The 18,469-nt window shown below is 35.0% G+C and overlaps 1 pseudogene; it reads left to right on the forward strand.

The window, feature by feature from the left end:
• The first annotated feature begins 291 nt into the window (after positions 1 to 291).
• On the forward strand, positions 292 to 18,240 carry LOC132274612 (nuclear pore complex protein NUP155-like; annotated as a pseudogene).
• The last annotated feature ends 229 nt before the right edge of the window (positions 18,241 to 18,469 follow it).

Genomic DNA, 18,469 nt, shown 5'->3' on the forward strand with positions numbered 1-18,469 from the left:
TTTAAAGTTCTTTGTCAAAGTTAGGCAGTAGGATTGACGATAATATAAATAATTTTATTTTATTTTTATTTTACATAAATATATATAATATTTAAAATAAAAAAGTTATAAACTATTCTCATATTTCATGTTAGTAAAACATTTGCTCAAATCCGTACAAAATAAATTTGAAATTTAAAATTTAAATGAGTCTCATTCCATGGTCTCTCAAGGATCTTATTCACTCCCGTAAAATGTTTGGACGGGAATCAGGTTATTCGGGTTAGACCCACCCAAATCCTGACAATTACGATGACAATGGTTTGTCAAGAATGTGAAATGACAATTAAATCCTTCTTACTATTTATTTATTTTTATCATTTACCATTACAAGATATGAATAAAAATGTTTTTCCAAACGTTCTTGCTATTACTTTTTTGGGAAAAAAAGAGAAAAAAACTTCAAAGCTTTATATTTCCTTGCAATTTACTTCTTTTGAAAAAACAAAGAGTAAAAAAATTCCAAAGCTTTATACTAAAATATTTTATATTTCGTAAACCGTAACACTAGTGGAATAAAAATGCCCCCATGTACTTTCAACTGAATCGACTCTGGCCATCTCCTCTTATTCCCGCCAAACGAAACATCAACATCTACTACATCTTCCCAGGGTTTACATTCATTTGATTGGAAATCGATTGTCATCTACAAAATTAGGGTAAAGGAGATTATGAAATTGGAGAGGATTTATGAAATTGGAGAGGATCAAACAAACCGATGGCGACCTAGCCCTAGATTCTAGAAGCCTCAACATTTTCATCTCATCAATATTCAAATCATTCTGATGATGTAATTTTCACACACACACACACATATTTATATGTATTTATGTGCAATTAGAAATATTGAAAAAGCTTTTAGATGCACTCCTCGGAGATGACACTACCTACGAGTTCCATTCATCATAATAATGAGAATTTTTTTTTTCTTCACGTTGTGCAATGCTTTTTATTGCAGTGGCTTCCGCGGATTGAAGTGAAGGAGATTTGGGAGTTACCTTGCGTACTTACGGAAAGAAGACGTGGTGCTTCTGGTTCTTCTTTATGTGGAATATTTCCAGAGAGACCCCTAGCATGGGCATGCGTGAATAATGTTTTATTTGTTTGGCGTTTCAATAAGAGGTGAGAGTGATTTTCCCCCCTGTTTTGGCATTAATGGATTTTGTATGAAATCATTATTAGGGCATGAGCTTCTTTGCTATGTAAGAAAAGACTCTAAAATCAAGGTGTTCTGGTATTATCCTTCAAATTGTTGTGATGTTGTAAAATTGGAGTTTGGTCTTGAAAGTCATGTTAATCATCTGAAATATCAATAAACTTGTCAAAACATGTTGGCTATTATTTAAAAATTAAATAACTAACTGATTTACACTTAATAATCATAGATTTCAAGGGCACCAAAATATATATTTTTTCATTGCTGGTTAAATATTTGATTTGATTTTTTTTTAAGGGATTGTCAATGCTCTGAATATAGTGCGGGGGAGCAGGCTATTTGTGCTGTTTGCCTGGCCAAAGCTAAAACTGGCATTTTTGTTGAAGCCATCCAGTATATTTTGGTCTGGGCAACTCCTCTTGAGGTAGTAACATTTCCCTTTCTGTTTTCGTTATCTTACTTGGCAATCAGTTACATGCAAGTAATGACATTGTTTTTATTTTTTTTTTGCCTTTTACCCTTTCTTCTATTATATTTTATTTTTTGTTTTCATCGAACATAGGTTTTAAAAATGTTTGGATGATGTATTGAACTGCAATTCTTCTAAGTTAGTATTTTTTTTTCTCCATCTCCTGCACAATTTTATATTCCAAATGCAGGTTTTCAAAATACAGAGTTGTATGGTATGGAAATGCAGTTCTTCTTAGTTAGATATTAATTTCTTTTTTCTCTACAACCTAATTTGACCCGTCAAATCCTAATGTGACATCTTGGTAAATGGATGGTCAAGAAGACCAAATGGATAAAGGAGAGCATAATGGGCATTTAAATTGCTTGAATGATTAGCAGAGGTACGATGCCTCTGTTGTAACTACAAAAATGCTAGAAAGCTTTTAATTAGGCCCAAATAACCATACTAGCCTCGTAAACTAAAAATGGCACAATGGATCGAGAGATATGTGCATGCCCATCATGGTCTGGCGCAACAAGACGTTGTGGCATGTATGCCTATGGTCTTTCTCTACCTCACTTATCCCTTGCATAGTTCTCTCACCAGGAAGCTTTTAACTAGGCACAAATACACACTTCAATATAAATATCTCTGAATTATTATATTTAGGTGAGGTTGGACAAGGCTTTTGATGTAGGGGTGCAACTCGGGCAGGTTGGAGGCTCAAATGGGGCTCAACTTGGGGTATGAAATCTTCAACCCTAACCATACCACCCTGGCCTTTAGGGCTGAGCTAATTAACCCAGCTCAGACCGTTCTAAAATATTGGCAGTTGGGTTTGTAAAATCGGGTTATAAAAATGAGTTGGAAAAAAAGACAACCAATTCGAAGGGTTGTAAAAACACGTCATCAATGGTCACTTGAAACTTGACACGATCGTCGCAACGGTGAGTGCAGGCTATAGAAGCAGTACGTTGGGAGGAAATAAGAGTGAGAGAAATGAAGTTAATCAAGTTTTAATCTCGTGATTCTTCATATTCATACACTCATATATAATATATAATAAAGGGAGAGAGATAATAAAGAAAAAGCCTTAAGATTTTATGGCAAGTGAGAGAGAGACAGAGAGCGAGCTTGAGCTTTTACGGTGACTGAGTGCTTTGCAGAGCATTTAATCCTCATACATATCGCAGTGAAAATTTTCAAATGACCAATCTCATATCATATATAATACACACACACACACACACACACACACAAATTACACACAGTTGGGTTTATAATTCAGGTTCTTTGGGTTTCTTAATTCAGGATGGGTTGATTTGGGTTTAGAGGTGTCCGATGCACTAACCCGAGCCTGGATCGAGAAGAATTCAGGTTGCTGTTTTTCAACCAAGCCTAAACTGAGTTTGAAAAATTGCTGCCCCAGCATGAAAAAATTGGGTTGGGCTTGAATCAAGCTCGTGTTACCCTTCCTTAGTTGCAGCCCTATTTTGTTGTAAAATTTGAAGCATCCCAATGATTAAACACATTAATTCAGAATTTTAGAATAAGAAAATAGATAGAAGATGATAAAAGACAGGCACAAATGTTTATATATAAGGGCCAATGTCGCTCACCTTGAATTGTCACTTAGGTTCTATCCTACTTTTAGCACGACCACACACACATATAGAGTTGGACACTGCTGGCAAAGAGATAGAAGCCATAGAGAAAGTGAAACAGAGTTAGTGAGGAAGTCTGTCGATGGATCAACTGTTGGAAGATCTGATATTGGTCTTTCGTAAGTCTACGGGAGGGACTAGGTGATTCTTGTTATTGAAGTCTGGTAATGTAGTTTGTAACCTCTTTCTCACTTAGCATTTGCCTGGTTAGGTCCGTGGTTTTTTTTGTTTGGGGTTTCAACATAAAATTTGATATCTCGTTTTTGATTGCTTTAAATTTTGTTGCATAATTGAGAAATACAATGGTTAATTAATAATAATAATGTGTTATATAGTAATAGTTCTGAATATTACTTACATACAGTTTAATTTAAAAAATTAGTTAAACAATTTGCTAATAATCTAGTGAGACCTATTTTTCCCTCCTCTCTGTCTAGATCATGGACCTTGCGCAACTCTTATAAGAGTCCAGGTCTCGGTCTAACAGTTTTCTCATAGACATACTAGAGTTCTAGAATCGTTGCCGTCATAGAGTGATAATGACTCATTTCTCTTCCTTTTAGATCTCACTTTAGAAGAGTAGGACATGTGATGAAGAGCCGGGCCTGGCCCAAGAGCTTGAAGTCCATACGGTCCATGCCTTTTATTGGAGATGTGGGAAAGAAAGATAGAATTAGGGATTTTTGTTTATTTATTATTATTATGGGATATTTCAGCAATTTAGGGTTTTATTTATGGTAATAGGTTGATTAGGGTTTTCTTTGATGTCTATTTATATGTTGGTTCAGACATTGGGAAAGTCAGCTTTTTGTGATTATTATTGATATTGAATTTGAGATCATCTGTGATTTCTTCTCCCTCTGAATTTTTCTTCTCTTCTAAATTCTTCTTCTCTTCTGATTTCTTTCCCTCTATTCTTATTCCCTTTCTCTCTCAATCTCTTTCTTATTCTACTTGAATTTTGATTTCGAATCGCCCCTACCCGCTACTGCATCAACATGGGTTTTAAAAGTTAAAAACATCTTATCAAAATCGATGAAGGTAAGTCATTTTGGGTGTTTCTGCTGAAAATTCTTATCCTAGTAGAACATTTTCCTGACTTTCTTTTGCAACCAAAAATACCGAAAAATACTAAAAACAGTTTTCAGAAAGCATTTTACCTCAAAACAAACTTACCTGTAGTGTTATACAGTTGTAGTGCACAGTCGGTGCATGCAACACAATTTTTATTCAACAAGTTCTCTCATGTTGACATGCTATAGCCATGTGTTTTACTGGATTTCATGATTGTTCCAGAGTTAGCCATAGCCTATTTAATGCCCATTAAGACCTTATGCTCAATCTTTTTATTGTGGCAATCTGCTTAATATTTTTTAGCACCACAGGGAGAGAAATAATAGTGCATTGTAAAATCTTTCAGTAACTTGTTCTTACTCATTGAACTTTCTTCCTGATATGTCCATTTACAAAGGTTTAGTTATTTTATAGGAGGTTTACTCTATTGACTAAAGTTCCTATCCTCCTCAATATATCATGTGTTTTCTTGAGTGGATCGGTTCGTTTCCTTCTAATTTCAGAAAACCTAAGGACATCACCTGTTCTTAAGAACTGTTGTACAGCGTTGTGTTGCAGCGTTATATATGTCTTCTTCTGATTGTATAATTTGTTTTTAGCTTGAGTTATGGTTACTTGTGACTTGTGACTTGTGAGTCATAGTGTATGGAAGCTTATGTAACATATTTTGCCTAAAGTGGTATATGTGCTAGTAGATTTCTCAGCCACTTTGTTCTGATCCAGATGTGTCTAATGGTATGAATTTTGGTGTTTGAAATTTGGTTGGATTATTTCCAAGAGACAGGTCCTCCCATAAATACATATCTGCTGTTTAAATTTATCTCATCATTAGCCAAGATCCAGTTTGTATTATAATATCCTCAAAACACTTGACCTCTATAATGAATACATAGATCAACAATGGTTTTGTGTTGGTCTGATGCTATAAAAGGAACAATAGGCATTTATTTTCTTTACTGGACTTGACCTGGAGCTTGAGCCCAAATACTTTGTCTAAGTTTAAATTCAAAATCAGGCATGCATAAAGCAGGAATTTATTGCTTCGGCTGGACAAATAAGAACTTGCAACTTTTTTGTTGTAGAAAGTGACATTTATTGCTAAGGCAAATTCGAGTCGGCGGCTTTCCTCTATCCGATTTTGTTTTGTTTTGTTTTGTGTTCTCAAGCTATATGTTCGAGATTATTATTTTGCCACAATTCATGCTGTTTGTATTGATTGTGCTTCCATACAGTCTGGAGGACCAGACTCATTTCTTTTTTGAGCAAACCAAAAGTGACGCTCGAAAGTAAGAGTACTGATAACTTATTGAACTTCTTCCACTTTGTTGGGTACTGCAAACATGCAGTTTTTGTTCAACATACATTTATGTGTGTGTGCAAAATTTTGTCTTTTCTCCCTTCTGGGAGGGATCATCAATGTCTTTTTTCCCTTTGAGGATTTAGTCTTATTCTTGTAAAAATTTCCAAAATTTATGCTGTCTGTTTAGTTATTTACGTGTAGCTTTTATTGTGGTCAGTGGAGTATCGTTAATGTAGGCTGCTGTTCTAGAAGGGGTGAAGGAACAGATCCGTGTGAGGAGGTTTTACTACAGCCCTTGCCTGAATATACAATACCTTCTGATGACGTAACTGTCACGTGTATCACTTGTACTGAGAGAGACCGTATTTTCATGGCTGGAAAAGATGGTAACATCTATGAGATTCATTATACAGCCGGTTCTGGTCGGCCAAAGTGTTGTCATAAAGTTTGTCTAACTTGTCATTGGACAAGTGCCATTTCTAGGTATCTTGAATATTTTTCTATTATAGTTATGTTCTTTAAACACCTGCAAACTACTTCACCCTTGAAATCAACTCTAATTTCCAACTATAAGATGTTCAAAGAGTTGAAGTAATTTCGTTTTAGAATTCCACGAGTATCTTGTCTAATTTTCAAATATTACTAGTGTTATTTAAACCTTTAGCTAAAATTTTGAACTCTTGCTTAAGTTTAGTTCTTATTGGATGTTCTTCCCCTCTCTCTTTTTTTCTTTCTTTTAATTCAAGTGGGTTATACCAGATATATTCAAGTTGAGTGCTATTGGCTCCATTGTCGAAAGGGTTGTTGATAATGACAGACACATTATGTATGCACGCACGGAATTGTCGAAAATTCAGGTTTTTATTTTGGGATCAGATGGATATGGTCCACTTGAGAAAGTAGCAGAGGAGACAATTATGACCGACAAGGTAAATGAAAATTTTGGAGGTGGACAAGCTCCTCAATCAAGAGCTTTTCAACCAGAAAAAACATCTATAGTTTGCATTACACCAATATCGACATTGGAATGAAAGTGGCTGCATCTTGTTGCTGTTTTATCAGATGGCAGAAGAATGTACTTTTCCACTGCATCTAGCGGGAACAGTGGTGTTGTTGGTGGTCTAAAAGTTGTAACCACCAGGCCATCTCCTCCTTTAAAACTGGATGGTAGGCTAGCCTTTGGTGCAGTATTTCTTGGTGGTAGAATGACATTATGTCACTCAAGATAGAGTCTGCATACTGTTCTGCTTGAATTTCTATTCTTGTTAATTCATCTTCACCAGAGATCTCTTCCATTCTTATTGTGAACAGGGAATTAAACCCAACTTCATGTGGTAATCTAGGAACCGGTGCAAGTAGTTCACAGGCACTATGGGAATCTGTTTCTTCCCCACACATTAGAGGCCAAATGATTATGGCAGATGCTTTCCCACTACCTAGGCTGCAACTCTTTTGGGGTGCATGAACCGGCACATGGAGCAAGCACTTAGAGGGGTCCCCCAGGCGCTAACGTTGAAGATAGGGTTGGATGCATTTTTTAATCATTTTGGAGCCGGAGAGACAGCGTCAATGTGTCTAATGCGTCTAATGCTTGCTGCAGGGATAGTTCACACAGAAGACCCCATCAGCAATGTTACTTCTGAGAAGGCAGCGAAGGTTTATTTTGAGGATCCAAGAGTTGTTGGAAGGCCAGAATGCGAAGGCAGTGGTGCTGGAGAATGTAGCACGGGACAGGTTGTTCAAGAGGCCGAGCCTGTGATTTCAGGTGCCCATGAAGGGCTCTGTTTGTGCTCATCAAGATTGCTTCTGCCTTTGTGGGAGCTTCCTGTTATGATCATAACAGATGGCTTAGATACTACCGATATCAGTGAAAATGAGAGAATCATTTGTAGAGTTTCCATTGAGGCGATGCAGGTGCTTGAAAATAAAATTCGTTCTCTTGAGAAATTTCTAAGATCTAGGTGTCATATAGATGATAATGCTGACTGTAGTGAAGATGGTACATCTAATACAAGGAAGCAGCTTCCATTTAGTAAAAAAGTAATAGCTGAGGTAAGTTGAAATTCTGCGGCAAAAATTAATTCTAATAACATTCCATCAGCTAGTATGTTCTGAGGAGGGTGATCAACTTGCTACAAGGCTTATTTCTGCTCTGATGGAGGTATTTCATATTCAGCTATTAACAGACCCCAAAATGAATTCTCAGTGGAAATAACTATTTTTTTTTTTTTGGAAAAGTAGTGGAAATAACTATTATCGTAACTAATGTTTTTATATGTACTTTTGGTTACAAAAAGATAATGTATTTAGCGTATTTCAGTTCTATCTGGCATTGCCACGCTTTATTCTGAACCTTTGTCTGACATCGATCTCTTCCTTTTCTCCACCATTACACTGGTCCTGATGGCAAGGGAACAGTAGATGATATTAGTCGGAGATAAAGGCAAGGCTGCCCAAGTTATTACAAGGAGTTAGATTACAAGTATTACTCAGCTGTGGGATGTCTTGTGAGAGCTATTACGATCTCTCATACTGCTGAGAGGGAAGATCTTGTTAGAGAATCTTTTGACTGCCTAAGTTTAGTTCCACAATCTGCCTTTGAGGACTTGAGGTTTGTTGATTTATATTATGCAAAAAGAATGAAGCTGCAGGTTTATTTTTAAATATTATATCTATAATATTTTTATTCAATTGTTATATTTCAATCCTTACATGAGAGGGAAATTGCAGATTTTATGAAGCTGTGGTTCACTAGCCTCTGCGTAAGGCAGAAGCTCTTTACCCTGCGGGTGATGCATTCAATGATACTATAGATGCAGAAATTCATGCAAAAGCACTGGATCAGCGTGTGCAATGCTTTGAGTCTATCACCCAGGCTTTTCGTTACCTGAAAGATGAAGCTTCTCGATTGGAATTTGGGTTTCCCATCAGTTTTTCACTTGATCAGGCCACCAGGCGAAGATATATACGCTAGATTATACAACTTGGATTGCAATTACCTGATACATTATTTCGTGAGTATCTATATACAAAATTGATTGATTTAGGTCTTGAAAACGAGTTATTGGAGTATGGAGGCCCTGATTTGGTGCCTTTTCTGCAAAGTGCTGAAAGTGTACAACAGGTGTTGCCCTATTTTGTTTGCATTTAATTTGTCTTTTTATTTTGTTAAAAATTATTGGATATTGAAGCATTGACATTTGCTTGTGGGAATAATATTTCTTTTTAATTTCTTCTGCACGTCTCCTCTCTCCTTAGGTTGGTGCAGTTTCGCTATACCGTCCACCAAGAATACCTGGTCCACGTAATCCATCAAAATATTTTGAGCTTCTGGCACGATATCATGTCATTAAGAGTGAACATATTAAAGCTGTTAATGTTTTGTTGAGACTGGCAGAAAGAAGAATTACTGATGATGAGGATGTCCCTACGCTAGAACAGAGGTATTCATCATCACTTGCATAAGAATTGTGAATGATATATATATTTTTCTTTAATGATGAATATATATCATGCATCTTTAACACTTCTTACGAGGAGTGTCCATGTTGAAAACCATGTCAGACACACATTCGTGGGAAAAATATTTAACTTAGAGTTGAGCCAACCTAGGTATTCTTGTTATTACTGCAGAGAAGTGGAAATATTACTCTTTAGAAAAGACTAAGCCAACCAATGATTGCATTTAGGTACTTAGGTGGCAATTCATATGTCTATTTTCCTTGGTATTTTTAAACAGCTCAGGATTCAAACTTAACTGAATTTAATTGAGAGAATATTTTCCTCTTTGGTATGTAGTTGCGATAGTGGATAACTAGAATGATTGTGGTACCATGTGTATTGAAGAAGGCAAAGGGGGCCTATAAATCTGTATAACCTTAGATTACCTTCTTGTGTGGTTCACTAGAGAATCAAACTCGATTGCAGCTTCCTCATCATGATGGGGCTTCACTCCTTGGTGTACTTACTTAGGGATGAAATTTTCTTGGGGTGTTATTTTTCTTGTTTCCTCATCATGATGGGGCTTCATTTAAATAATTTGAGTTTTTGCCCCTATTTCATCTGTTTCTGGTTATGACCTCATTTGCTATTTATACCTCTTTTCATTCTTCTGGAAGAAATAATGGTTTCTTCTATTGTTTCATCTTCTTCTTTTTTTTTTTTTTAAAGATTTCATAAAGTTTTTGGAGTAAGACTCTACTAATTTGTCCCTTTAAATTGAAGGTTTTGGCAGGGTGGATAGTTGAAATTTAACTTTGGTAATAATTGTGCAGAGTCACTGCTCTTGAACTCAAATCACAACCTGAGCTTCTACCAAGCAATGGCCCCTACTTAACTTTTTTATTTTTTGGCTTATATATAACCATGTGTATATTATTTAGTTGGGCCAGAGAGAGTGAATTTAAAGTTATCAACCCAATACAAATGAACACTTGTTTTTAGTTTTTTATCACCAGCATGCACCCAATATATGTATGAAGCTGAGCTGAAAAAATCTTGGATCAGATTGAATTAATTTCTTTTCCAATGGAGTTTATGACCTATATGTGACTTCTACCATGTATCTTTCTGGTAAATTTTATTTCTTTCATCTGGCCAACCCCATTCGTATGGGATTAAGGCAAGGGTGATGATTTTGACTTTGTTGATGTCAGGCATCAATACTTAAGCAATGCAGTTCTTCGGGAGAAAGTGGGAAGACATGATGATGGTGCAGCTATAAAACGCAATGCTGATGATGGACTGCAGGATGCACTTGAAAGGAAGCTTGCTGCTCTTCAATTTCAAATCAAGATCAAAGAGAAATTGGAGGCTTCTGCTTGCACTGAATCTAAAAGAGAAAAGGTGAAAGAATTATCATTACTTTTCAAGAATATCGTTTAACCGTATAATGAATACGCAGTTCCTTTTAAGCTCTGGGAGGTACATTTTTTGGCGCCCTCACTGTTCTTCCCCCTCCACCCCACTGCGTCATTATAACTGTTTGCATATTAGAAACTTTCTTGAATTGATATGTTTGTATGGATTATTATTTTTTCCCCAAATGATTCTATAATAAATGAGGTCATAGAGGGAAAGGGAGGACAGCATAACCCTGTACTGATTATATGATTTATATCTCACCTTCCATAAGTTTGCTATTTTTTCTATTCTCTGTTTAATATTACTAGATTTCCATGTTGGAAAGAGGTAATTTTTTAATCACATTGTTGGTTTTTCAATCTTCATCATCATTCTTGTCCTCTGTCTTTTAACTTCTAATTGATCTTCCTCTTCTCATTGGTGCATCTTGGATATGTCCATACTACCCAAGTCTTCTCTCTCTTATTTTCTCGCTGATGGGCACCACACCTAAATTCTCCCTAATCCTTCAATTGTTAATCTTTCCTAGGTACTACTTAGTTACTAACATCCATCTTAACATTCACATTTCTGCCACATGGATGCGTTGTTCGCGTTTCTTTTTTAGTGCCCAACGCAGTTGCAACACTGCGCTCCATATAAAGTAGCCGGTCTAATTACTGTTCTATATACTTTCCCTATTAACTTGTTGGATAAATTACACTGACCTCCCCTGTAGATAGCCATAAAACAAGGACCTCACCTCTAGTTTCAGAAATAACACTGACCTCCTCGGTAGTTTTTGTCAGTAGTGACCTCCCGTCATAAATAATGTCAGTCTTGTCGGCTGATCTCATGCTTGAAAAATACTGAAAATCCAAAAACGATTGAAAAGATATTTCTGTCCCGATGTTGTACTAGTAAATGACTAAAATGCCCCCCTTTACATAAAAATAAGTGGTCAAAAGTGCCCTTTGGTAAAATATTTACAAAATCCCCTCCATTTCACCCCATTTCCGAGTCTCTCTCACTACAGAGAGCTCTTCCTTGCTGGGAAGTCTTAGTAAAAGAAAATATTATCTTCACATGCAACTAGTTTTTTATCTTCAAAATTCAGTGGCCAAAGAATAAGAAACTACCATGATACAACAGATGTGTTACCACACTAACCGACATATATATATGTATATATATGCATGTCTATGTATCTAGATATATATAAGCAGCTGGGATAATCGCTTTAGTGGATTAATTTTCAAAAAGGATCATCTCTTTAGTGGATTGGAGATATTAGGTTGTTTATACATGAAAACATGATCCGGAATGATCTGGGTTACAATTTATGAATATTATATGGTTGGTGCTGAGAAAAATAAGATAGTAAGCCACCCAATTGCAAGATTTTATAAAAGATATAGGCACTACAGATATAGGAAATGATGATTAGCCAAGTTGATTTCCAATGCTTTCAAATCAGATCTTGGTCCTCACACTTAATTAGTGCTATAGAAACTTGATTAACTTGACCTGCTTTATTGAATCAAAATTCCCTCAACATGAACGTAATTGATCTTTTTCTCTTTGTGGTCTGTGGGGAAGGTATAAAGCAGGTCTTGTTAAGGAAGTTATAGGAGTATTTTAAGAATTGAGGTTGTGTTTGCTAAAGGAGCAAGGAGGGTGAAATTGATTAAAATAGGATTGTTTCTGCTGCTTTTGGGTCCTTTTGATGTTGCTTCACTGGTTATTGGACCCCTTTGTTTCCTGCAGATTCTCTCTCAAAATTTATTTAATTGTATATATGTGTGTGTGTGTGTGTGTGTGTGTGTGGGTGGGTGTGCGTGTATCTAAGCAACAGCAAGTCCTAAAGCAGTAAACTCTGAAGTTAAAAAATTCTAACAACTAAAAAACCTTAATTGCATGCAATGGAAGTGAGAGATGGAAAAGATGAAGAAATTGATACCTGCAATGGAGTTTTCTATCCCAGGTGCTCTAAGTGTACACAGTGAAACAAATGACTTGATGTGAAAAAGTGAGTCATTTATCATACTTTGTGAGAGGGCGTTTTGGCTTTTTAAACAAACGGATATTTACATTGAATACTAATAAAAGTACAATGGGTATAATTGTCATATGCCTTCTCCAAATCTATATAAACCAGGTGTAGATCTTTTTACTTACCTCTACAATCCTCTACTAATTGCCTAAATAGGTAAATGGCCTCTACAGTGGATCTCCCTAGCATAAATCCAAATTGATTATCGTATGCAGTACATTCTTTCCTTAGTCTTTGTTCTATTGCCCTTTCCCATAATTTTATAGTATGACTCATTAATTTAATTCCTTGATCAGTGCTAAAATTTTGTATATCTCCCTTGTTTTTTTAAATTTGTATTATAGTACTTTTCCTCCACTCATCTGGCATTTTACTTCCTTTACAAATTTTATTAAATAGGTTTGTTAGTCATTCAACTCCTAGTCTCCCTAAGTGTTTCCACGCTTCTATAGGGATGCTGTCTGGTCCTACCACTTTATTGTTTCTCATTTTTTTGCAATGTGTTCCTATTGATTTGTTTATCATACTGAGATTAGGCTCATTATTCTCAATGCCCTCTTCAGGATATTCCTCATTTAGGAGTTGTTGAATGTAATTTTGCCACCTATTCAATATGTCGTCATCTTTTGCCACACTCCTAATGGAATCCGCCATGGTACACCATACATTATATATATTGTTAGTCAGTCGGTTTTTCAATCTTGAATTTTATATTCTCTTTCCTTCTCTTTCTGTCCCACCAAAATAGGGAAGCAATTTCTATTTGCATTCGAGACCAGAGACCTTTTAAGATTTTCTCATATTTACGCGAGTTGCACACAGAGGGAGGGAGGGTACTGGAGGGGGTACTGGGTTTTCTGGTTCATAAAAAACCTGTTTACTGGTTCTCAGTACCTTATCATACAGTCCAGTACTCCTAAAGTTTCACTTATTTAGTTATTTACTCCTTAGAATTATATAGATTTTCACCCTGGACATGGGCATTACACAATCTATATGTTCACTCTTTCTCTATATCTGTCTGTGTGTCTATCTATGTATCTATTTATATGTATGCATAAGTATTTGATAATGAATTGTTAGTTTTTACTAGTACAATTTAGTGTTAGCATATTTTGGTTTGTTTTTCTACTAGGATTCTTTGATTTTCCATTTCTGCATTCAGATATGTCTGGAGATGTTGTACTTTGCAAACTATTCTGGTGAGGAGACTATACGAGAGACCTGGGCCATAGTAGTTGATGAAGCTCTTTTGAAGGGTGGCATTGCTGAAGCATGTTCGGTATTGAAGAGGGTTGGTTCCGACATTTATCCAGGAGATGGAGCTTTCTTACCTTTAGATACAGTGTGTCTTCAACTTGAGGAGACCGCTTTAGTACTTCTTCCTTATTCTTCTTTTAATTAGTTTTTTTACCCTCATCAGCAGTTTAAGCTGTTTATTTTAATATTGTCTAAAGGTTATTTTCCTGATGTGATGACAACTATGTTTCGCTTCACATCTTTCCTTGATTAATTAATATGTTTTTTTCCTTTTCTTTGTAGGAACGGAAGGCGTCAGGGGTTGAAAGTATCGGAGATGAAGATATCGCATTGGCTCTTCTTGCCGCATGCAAGGGTGAAATAGAATTTTTATTGGAAACTTATGACCAACTGTTATCATATGGATCAACCTTTCAATCACCCCATCAAAGATTGTGCCTCCTCCAATCAGTTCTGGTGCTGCTTCGTGAATGGGCAACGTGTCTGTTTACACAGAATGTGCACGAGTGCTACTGGAGCATCTCTCATTCTTGGTGGAACCTCACCGGATCAAACAGCCAGTAACCAGTTGGTTCGTGATAAGATCACTAGTGCAGCGAAAAGGTGAATTTCTTATTCTTCTTTCGTTTTCCGTTAAGTATCCTATTTGCAGTCTCTTTTCTGGATTGATTTATATAGGTTACTTATTCATGATACTCCTAAGCTGGCCATGTTGTGTCTCACCATTTTTCAAACCTTTGATACCAACTTGAGCAGAAGGTTCAAAACTTTTTCTGTCAATGGCATTTCTGTTGGCCCTCTAAGTGGGCCTTCAACTAAGCCTATTTTCTATTATGACAATCTGTTTTTGTAATTACTTGTTCTATTAAGCTGGTGCAATCATTTTAAAACCCTACACACATGTTTACGAACTCATTGATATGTATCAATCAATTGGTACTTTATTTCTGTAGTGCCATATGCTACAAGAAAATTAATGACTTTCTAAACCCTGAATAGGACTAACCCCAGCAATTGAAATTATCAATGTGGGTTTGTGAAGTTTTTTTTTTTTTTTTTTTTTTGAAAATAAAAAAAATTCACTACGAACTACTCTAACCACCCCCAATGAAGGGTGAAATAAAGTCATCTGGGTCCATCGATCCAAAGTAGTGCCAAAACAGAACACAGTCTTGCTTCTATAGTCTCTCATGGCTACGCAGAAATAATGTGTCAGAGACTATTAGTAATGTATTGTTTAGGATCACCGATTCGTGTCTTTGATTTGAAATTGTAAAAAAATTAGTACAAACTTTGAACTAAATTTCTTCAAAGTCATGACGCCCTTTATTAATTACGCAGGAATAATGTGTCAGAGACTATTAGTAATGTATTGTTTAGGATCACCGATTCATGTCTTTGATTTGAAATTGTAAAAAAATTAATACAAAGTTTGAACTAAATTTTTTCGAAGTCATGACGCCCTTTATTAACTTCGTAGGCTTACTATTAATTGTTAGGGTCATGGGACATGCCCATGTTATTTTTGTAATTAATTTTCTTCACATAGACATTATTATTCATGAGGTTTGTGAATATAATCTATAAATAATGCAATCAAAACATGAGAATACTTTTTTAAATAAGTAAAAAAATGAAGTGTATAATAATTAAACCAACAATGCATGGATCGGGGTGGTGTATAATTAACGTACACAACTATGCATGGTTGAGGTAGGCTGTGTATTTTTATGGTTGGATGGGGTCAACAATCTTTCTTCTTTTATTCACTTCCTTTTACAAATATCATTTATGCATGAGTCTCGTACTATGATTGGTACTATGATTGATGTTATGTTTGAAAGTATAAAATATGTATTCTGAATTTAAAATTTGACAATTTCAATTTCAAATTCAAGGCAACCAGCTTATGATTCGAATGCCGCCAAACATAGCATGAATAATAATGCAATCACACACAGAAAACTTGGATAATTGTTGGATATAAACTCAATGTAAAGAATTTCCTCTAATAGTGCCACGTACACACACCCAAGAAACGGAAAAGAACAAGAAAAAAAAAAAGCTAGTAATTAAATTTGTATTTAAGAAATCCAACTGAAACCCTAAAACATCATCAAGCAGGGAAAAAAAACACCGTAAAAAACCAGCATCGCAGCTGGCATGCAAAGAATAAAAAAGAAAAATTTTTTGATTCGATATTTATCTCCGGGTTTTTCTTCTCCAACCAGAGACAATATTCGAAAGGCACAGTAAAACGTCATCCACAAAAGACCCCACCAGTACGCAACCCACCAGTACTTAACTGCACCTCTCCCCTTGCCAACATTCTTGCTGCTGCTTTTGGTAAAATAGATCAAGTATGGCCATCCTTCTCTACACCACAATCACACAGCCCTAACACCCCCCTATACACACACACACACACACACACACACACACTTACCAAATACATATCCTATTTAATAGAATATTTGAATCTCAATTTCAAATTTTTTATGTTTTATTTTTGGAAATTCAAATCTATACCAAATATGTTACCAAATACATATTAGGAAACTATGGACATCAATTATTTTGTTTTGGGATTAAAATGAAACAAAATAATTAAGGATATTGTAACCCAACAAAGAGTAATTAAGGGAACTCACTTAAAGTTCCTTACAAGTTTAGAGTTTCCTCCTAAGGTTAGTTTGCATAAAAAATCACAAAATTCTAGTTTTTATAGTTCAAACTCTAGTGAAGTGCACTTATCAAAAAAAAAAAAAAAAAAAAAAAAAAAATCCTATTGTGAAGTGCATAGGTTATATAGATACATACATACTGCTTTAGTTCTTCTACTTCTCAAATTAAGGTAATTCCTCATATTTCAAGTTTTATTAAAAAGGACTATTAATTTCAGCGGAAAATTCGTTGATGATGATGGCACAACCAAACTGAATTCTTCGAAAGAGAACATATAGAGAGAAACTTTGATATATCAAATTATTGATAATAAACAATCATTAACAGTGGCAAACAGCTGAGTTCTATTGGATAACTTGAGTCTTGATCACACATAAGTTGTTTCCAATATTTTAAAAAGCCCTAATCAATAATTTTAAAATCACGCATTTAGATGGAGGCATATTTTAAACTGATAATATTAAGCTACCCAATTTTTATTGCCTTAATTTTTTATTTTTTATTTTTGCTTTTAGTGACAAGGCAACCCGAAAGTTCTCCTAACACTTGATAGATAAATGTATCATTAGAAATTGGCATAACCCATCTACATGGATCAATACACAAGTTGTTTCCAATATTTTATAAAGCCCTAATAAATAATATTAAAATCACGCATTTAGTTGAAGGCATATTTTAAACTGATAATATTAAGCTACCCAATTATTATTGCCTTAATTTAATTTTTTAGTGACAAGGCAACCCTAAAGTGCTCCTAACACTTCATAGATAAATGTATCCCTTGCTATTGGGCAGTGAATGATTCACCAATATCCCATCCCACTTGTACATGCAAAATCAAATTGATAGTTCTTAAATCTTTCCTAACATAGCAGTCCATTCAGCTGAAGTAACCTTAGGTGAGGCTACGATGATTTAAATCAAGGTTGTTAGAATCGGGATCGATGAGGGGTCGATGGGATCGGAATCATAGGATCGTAAAATTCTATAAATCTATTAGAAAAGTAACTAAAACTAACTTTCCAAATTAAATATTTTCGATATAAGTAGAGAATAAGGCTTAACAACCAATTCAGACCTCTTTGAACCTAGTTTTATATGGTCATTTTAGTTATAATATATTACTTAATGCTTCATTCTTGCAAGCTCATTTTGTTTTGTATGTGTATATCTTTCTCAACCTTTTTTGTCAAGATTTTAAAAATCCTTATAATACTTGATACAATATGGTAGTGATATGTCAAAATAGGAAAATGATATTATCGCGATTCCAGAACTGTGCATTTTTGGCAATGAAACAGCCTTATTTTGGTGGAAATTACAATACCTTCTCGAGTAAATGGTCCCTTCAAAAGAAAGACTGGTACCTTTTGCAATAATGCTACTTTTTTCTGATGATATGGTTTTTGAATGGGAGAGAAGCTGAGTGAAAGTACTGTAGTATTAGAGGGTTTTATCATTCTTTCATCTTTCTATTTTATGCAATTTGGTCAAAAGAAATATATATAGTTTTTGTAGATTCCTTACATTTCGCATTTGTAGCTTCTTGGTGTTGTATATCCATTTAATTTTTAAGTGGATAGACTCATGGTTCCAATTAAAACTTCTGATTCTTTCTTTGCATGATTCTTGATTGGCAGGTATATAGCAGAGGTGTGCGGATTGGCCCTACCATTTTTACTTAAAAAAACAACTAAAATTCCGGCATAAAATAAAGTAAATCGTAAAAATATGCATATATACATATACTTGTACAATATGAATGCTAATAAAAAAAAATTGTGATAAAAAATACGATAGCATATATATATATATATATATATATTATGTATTACAATGATTATTATTTTTATACTATTTTGTTGCTTTTATAATCATATTCCAATATTCAATCAAAATAAAAGAGTGTTTTGTATGGATATCTTATTTTTTACTTAAAAAAAAA

The sequence above is a fragment of the Cornus florida genome, unplaced genomic scaffold (genome assembly GCF_030987335.1).
Source record: "Cornus florida cultivar Cherokee Brave unplaced genomic scaffold, ASM3098733v1 CherokeeBrave_3.0.0_Hap2_Chr01, whole genome shotgun sequence".
Classification (NCBI taxonomy): Eukaryota; Viridiplantae; Streptophyta; class Magnoliopsida; order Cornales; family Cornaceae; genus Cornus; species Cornus florida.